Source organism: Electrona antarctica (assembly GCF_951216825.1).
Source record: "Electrona antarctica genome assembly, contig: scaffold_127, whole genome shotgun sequence".
NCBI classification, from domain to species: Eukaryota; Metazoa; Chordata; class Actinopteri; order Myctophiformes; family Myctophidae; genus Electrona; species Electrona antarctica.
The window spans coordinates 351986-358855 of NW_027636977.1; positions in this window are offsets into that span (position 1 = coordinate 351986).

Consider the following 6870-nt stretch of genomic DNA (forward strand, 5'->3'; position numbering starts at 1 on the left):
GCTTCCATAACACCTCAACAGTGCCCCCCACAGGCTGATCACCTCCATGTATTGAGTGCATAATTTAACATATACTTTTCAGATGGTCGACAACATTTCTGTATTATGAATGTTTTTTTTAGTGGTCTCATAAAAAATATTCTAATATTTTGAGACGTGATTTTTGGATTTTCTTGTGTTTGAGCTGTCACATAAAAGCATAATCAGATTCAGATAAACCAGACATTTATTCTATTTTAGTCACCCGGAATGTCTTAGTGTTCCTCTAGCTTTAGTCGACTAAATCTACAGTTGATTTAGTCCTTGATGGCCTTGATGCCGTCGTAATGACTGATTTCACACTTGCTGAAAATAGCCGATCTACAAGCTCGCGACGCGTTGTGAGCTTGTAGATCTGCGACATTCAGTGGTTCTGAAAGGGTTAAACCTCATGTTTCTATATCAGTGGTTCTCACAGGGTTAAACCTCATGTTTCTATATCAGTGGTACTCACAGGGTTAAACCTCATGTTTCTATATCAGTGGTTCTCACAGGGTTAAACCTCATGTTTCTATATCAGTGGTTCTCTCATGGTTAAACCTCATGTTTCTATATCAGTGGTTCTCACAGGGTTAAACCTCATGTTTCTATATCAGTGGTTCTCTCATGGTTAAACCTCATGTTTCTATGTCAGTGGTTCTCACAGGGTTAAACCTCATGTTTCTATATCAGTGGTTCTCACAGGGTTAAACCTCATGTTTCTATATCAGTGGTTCTCACAGGGTTAAACCTCATGTTTCTATATCAGTGGTTCTCTCATGGTTAAACCTCATGTTTCTATATCAGTGGTTCTCACAGGGTTAAACCTCATGTTTCTATATCAGTGGTTCTCGCAGGGTTAAACCTCATGTTTCTATATCAGTGGTTCTCACAGGGTTAAACCTCATGTTTCTATATCAGTGGTTCTCTCATGGTTAAACCTCATGTTTCTATATCAGTGGTTCTCACAGGGTTAAACCTCATGTTTCTATATCAGTGGTTCTCTCATGGTTAAACCTCATGTTTCTATATCAGTGGTTCTCTCATGGTTAAACCTCATGTTTCTATATCAGTGGTTCTCTCATGGTTAAACCTCATGTTTCTATGTCAGTGGTTCTCACAGGGTTAAACCTCATGTTTCTATATCAATGGTTCTGAAAGGGTTAAACCCTCATGTTTCTATATCAGTGGTTCTGAAAGGGTTAAACCCTCATGTTTCTATATCAGTGGTTCTCACAGGGTTAAACCTCATGTTTCTATATCAGTGGTTCTCACAGGGTTAAACCTCATGTTTCTATATCAGTGGTTCTGAAAGGGTTAAACCCTCATGTTTCTATATCAGTGGTTCTCACAGGGTTAAACCCTCATGTTTCTATATCAGTGGTTCTGAAAGGGTTAAACCTCATGTTTCTATATCAGTGGTTCTCACAGGGTTAACCCTCATGTTTCTATATCAGTGGTTCTCACAGGGTTAAACCCTCATGTTTCTATATCAGTGGTTCTGAAAGGGTTAAACCCTCATGTTTCTATATCAGTGGTTCTCACAGGGTTAAACCTCATGTTTCTATATCAGTGGTTCTCACAGGGTTAAACCTCATGTTTCTATATCAGTGGTTCTGAAAGGGTTAAACCCTCATGTTTCTATATCAGTGGTTCTCACAGGGTTAAACCCTCATGTTTCTATATCAGTGGTTCTCACAGGGTTAAACCTCATGTTTCTATATCAGTGGTTCTCACAGGGTTAAACCTCATGTTTCTATATCAGTGGTTCTCACAGGGTTAAACCTCATGTTTCTATATCAGTGGTTCTCACAGGGTTAAACCTCATGTTTCTATATCAGTGGTTCTCACAGGGTTAAACCTCATGTTTCTATATCAGTGGTTCTGAAAGGGTTAAACCTCATGTTTCTATATCAGTGGTTCTGAAAGGGTTAAACCTCATGTTTCTATATCAGTGGTTCTGAAAGGGTTAAACCTCATGTTTCTATATCAGTGGTTCTCACAGGGTTAAACCCTCATGTTTCTATATCAGTGGTTCTCACAGGGTTAAACCCTCATGTTTCTATATCAGTGGTTCTCACAGGGTTAAACCCTCATGTTTCTATATCAGTGGTTCTCACAGGGTTAAACCCTCATGTTTCTATATCAGTGGTTCTCACAGGGTTAAACCCTATGTTTCTATATCAGTGGTTCTCACAGGGTTAAACCCTATGTTTCTATATCAGTGGTTCTCACAGGGTTAAACCCTCATGTTTCTATATCAGTGGTTCTCACAGGGTTAAACCCTCATGTTTCTATACCCCCATCTGAATATGTTGTTCCAGGGACCTCCCCATGCGGAGGACCTCCCCATGCGGAGGACCTCCCCATGCGGAGGACCTCCCCATGGACCTCCCCATGCGGAGGACCTCCCCATGCGGAAGCACAGAGCAGAGACACAGAACTCACACGGTAACGTTCTTCACGCAGCTGTTGGTGAACGATCTGCATTCTGTAGCCACTGTTTATCGGCTCGACTGAAGCACGTCCGTAGGAGGAGGAGGAGGAGAGACAGACAGGCAGAGAGACAGACAGGCAGAGAGACAGACAGGCAGAGAGACAGACAGGCAGAGAGACAGACAGGCAGAGAGACAGACAGGCACCAGGGTAAGTTTGTTTGTCTAACTAACCCATTTAGATGTCGATTCTACAAATGTCTTCTAAATCCTGACAGTTTTCTGAAAAAACGTTAACCCTCATGTTTCTGTGTCAGTCATTCTCAAACATTTTCATGTCAAGGACCCCCAGAATTATATGTAATTGGTCGCCGACCCCCATCTGAAAATATGTTGTTCCAGGGACCCCCCCCTCCCCCCCAGAAGCAAAGATTTGAGTTAAAAACGTTCGCTCTGATGGAATATTATATTCAAAGATTTGTGCCACATTTACACGATTTTTCAAAAGTAGCAGATCTACAAGCTCGTAGCTATAAACCTTCTGTTATTATAGTATAAGCAAAGATTTTCTCTCTGGCAGTGATTCTCAACCCGTTTTCATGTCAAGGACCCCAGTGTGACATGCATTAGTCTACGGACCCCCATTTAATGGCATTTATATCTCTGGGTACCCCAATTTATACTGTAAAAATCTATGTTAATTTATCCCTGAGAGTGTTGGCCTACAATTTGTACACTCCCAGTCAGAGTTGGGAAGTAATTCCCCCCCCCCCCCCCCCCCAAAAAAAGGGCAGGGGTGAGGTGGGTTCGGGCAGTGAGGCCAAGTAGTATCCTGACCAGTTTGTTTTGGGAAGTCTGGAGCCTAGTTTTAAGGGCCTTAGAGGTGCTGTGGTACCAAGAGGTGCATGCATAGTCAAAGATTACCTCGTATTTCTATAGTTTATTGAAATAATGTCATTCACATGTGTCCAGTGGACTAGTTTTAGAAGCCATTTGTCCAGTGCATAGCCTACTGCAGGCCTGGTTGACTAGATTTAGAAGACATGTGTCCACTGCATAGCCTACTGCAGGCCTGGTTGACTAGATTTAGAAGACATGTGTCCAGTGCATAGCCTACTGCAGGCCTGGTTGACTAGATTTAGAAGACATGTGTCCAGTGCATAGCCTACTGCAGGCCTGGTAGACTAGATTTAGAAGACATGTGTCCAGTGCATAGCCTACTGCAGGCCTGGTTGACTAGATTTAGAAGACATGTGTCCAGTGCATAGCCTACTGCAGGCCTGGTTGACTAGATTTAGAAGACATGTGTCCAGTGCATAGCCTACTGCAGGCCTGGTTGACTAGATTTAGAAGACATGTGTCCAGTGCATAGCCTACTGCAGGCCTGGTTGACTAGATTTAGAAGACATGTGTCCAGTGCATAGCCTACTGCAGGCCTGGTTGACTAGACATCTTGAAGCTCTTGCGACAGAAATGATCGAAAGTGTGTGTGTGTGTGTGTGTGTGTGTGTGTGTGTGTGTGTGTGTGGGCTGCAGGGGATTGAAGGCACACACACACAAGAGTGACCTTGAGTTTGCCAGGTGGATTGCGATAACATTGTGTGTCCCCACACACACATGCCGTCTCTCTCTCTCGCTTTCTCTCTCTCTCTCTCTCTATGTGAAGAGATCTTGTGTGTGTGTGTGTGTGTGTGTGTGTGTGTGTGTGTGTGTGTGACACTGTATAATATATATTGTTTACATAAATGTATATTGAACAGTGTATTATAGGGTTGTACTAATATACAAGCTCACAACACGTCGCGTTGTGAGCTTGTAGATCTGCTATTTTCAGCAAGTGTAAAATCAGTCATTACGACGGCATGAAGGCCCACGAAAAAAAATTTTAGTCGACTAAACCAACTGTAGATTTAGTCGACTAAAATCGAATGACATTTAGTTGCACCTAAAACTAGACTAACACTAAAACACTCCCAGGTGACTAAAACGGGACTGAAACTAAATTAAGTTTCATTCCAAAGACTATATGACTAAAACTAGCCAAAAACAACGGTCGGTAAAAAACCCTGAAAGTATAGAGTACAAAGTATAGAGTACAAAGTATAGAGTACAAAGTAAAGTGTGGTAAAAAACCCATTGGGTGTTTTTTTAACCCTTAAAGATGGGAATTCAGTGAGGGGTTCTGGTTGCATGTTGAGGTATACTGTAGTATGTATGTATGCAGAGGGAGTGCAACTAACCATGTACAACCCAGATTCACCCACAACACCAGAGGGTGTTCAACTAAACATGTGTAACACCCATCCCAGGTAGCTATGAGGTTTCTTGTGTAGTAGTACTCTGGGTGGGGCCTGAGTTCGTTTTAATGAACTGGCGCGACTACCTGTAGTCTAACTTATTACCTTTTTAACTCTGTACTTATGTAATTTTAATTCAGTTGACGGTGCCTCTAAATAAAGTTAGAGAATATAATTACATTATACACCTTTAAGTATGCTTTTACCTTCTTACTTGCTTTTAACTACTTTTTAAACAAGCATTACCCAACATGAATTATATCATTACCATACATGAATTGTTTCATTACCGAACATGAATTATCTGTGAGCTATGACACAACAAGATCACGTCTTAGGCACTGAATGTGTTTAAATACCTAGCATAGACAGGGGTATTTATTAACACCAAAAACACAATGAATGTTTCTCAATGCAGTATGAAATAGAACAAAATAAAAAGGATTCAGAATGTGAATAATTGCAGAAATGGTAAACAACAGATCACATACAGTTATGGGCCCCACTCGCACACTCACACACACACCTGACTTTGCAACTTAAATGTTCTTTAGTGACCCTAACTGAACGCTCGTTGCAGGCCTGAGTCGTGGCTTGGGTGCGTTGTGGCCTACAAACTGTAGTGGCCGCTTCACTTGTTTCACAAGCATAAAATAAAATGCACGTGCTCATGTACAGTACTCACGAGTCCAGGGATAATGTTAGAGGGGGAATGGTGAGGGTTAGCTGCGTGATGGTGGGAATGCAGCACAGGGAACAGCAGCGATGAAACACTCCAGGAGAACAAACTCCAGAAGAAGAAACAGTAGAGACAGCCACTCTTCAGCAGGGCAGTGTGTTCCAATGGAACTGTGATGCTCACAATTGCCAGTGTCCTGAAGCAAATAAATCAGCTAAGCAACAAGTCCATATACTACATCATGAAGAGATAGTTGTAGCTTGTACTTAAACCAATCACTTAGAATGCCAAGCTATGCATTTACAACATAATACAAAGCCATGTGAGGTTGTGAAAATGCTAATTGCTAGTCACAATATACATACACATTAACTGTTACACTCCAACATTTAGTTACAGCACAGAAACATTACACAGGCATATATTTACCTTTTGCAGATCAATAAAGTTCACACCAAACAGGATAACTGGTCGTCAACCCAGGTTACAACTTATTTCTCTTCACACAGGATCAACTGAACAAACTGACTTCTCACTCTGCCTGTCTCTGTTAGAATGACTGATTAGAGGCTTTTGGGCTGATTTAGAACACCTGTTCCCTAGCTGGCTCTGAGAACCCACCTCCACCTGAGACTGGACTCCCGATTGGCTGTCAATTAAGCATGAACAAATCAAAAACAAAAGAAAACAAGATTGACACAACTTCTGCTAACAAGATAGGTTGTGTGCCTGCACACCATGTGCTGGGCAATGCACAATGCAAACAAACTATGCATTAAAGGCCTAATGCACTCATTTCAATGTTTCAACTCAAAGCACTGTGAATTAGTTTCCTATTTTAATACATGGCTTCTTCCATATATTTGACCCTATTTAAACCATATGCATTCAGGTTTATTTAGAATAATGTTTAAACCTATTTTTATATTACATGAATTTTAGCCAGTAGTCTAAATGAATTAAGGGATGAATTGTAGACTGGGCTACACATGTACAACCCAGATTCACCCACAACACCAGAGGGAGTGCAACTAACCATGTACATCCCAGATTCACCCACAACACCAGAGGGTGTGCAACTAACCATGTACAACCCAGATTCACCCACAACACCAGAGGGAGTGCAACTAACCATGTACAACCCAGATTCACCCACAACACCAGAGGGGGTGCAACTAACCATGTACAACCCAGATTCACCCACAACACCAGAGGGAGTGCAACTCCCACAAACCGTCTGCTAAAAAGCAGCTAACTCCACCACCTCTCATGGAAGTAATTGACAATATAAAGTGACAACACCAACTTTGATGAGGCAGTAATAGTATTGCTTTGTTTTAAAAATATAAGGTTTTCTTAATTTCCTGAAAAATGAACATTTTGGATGTGTGTGTTGTCTGAACACACTAGCCCCTCCTAGTGGTCAATGTGTGTGTTGTCT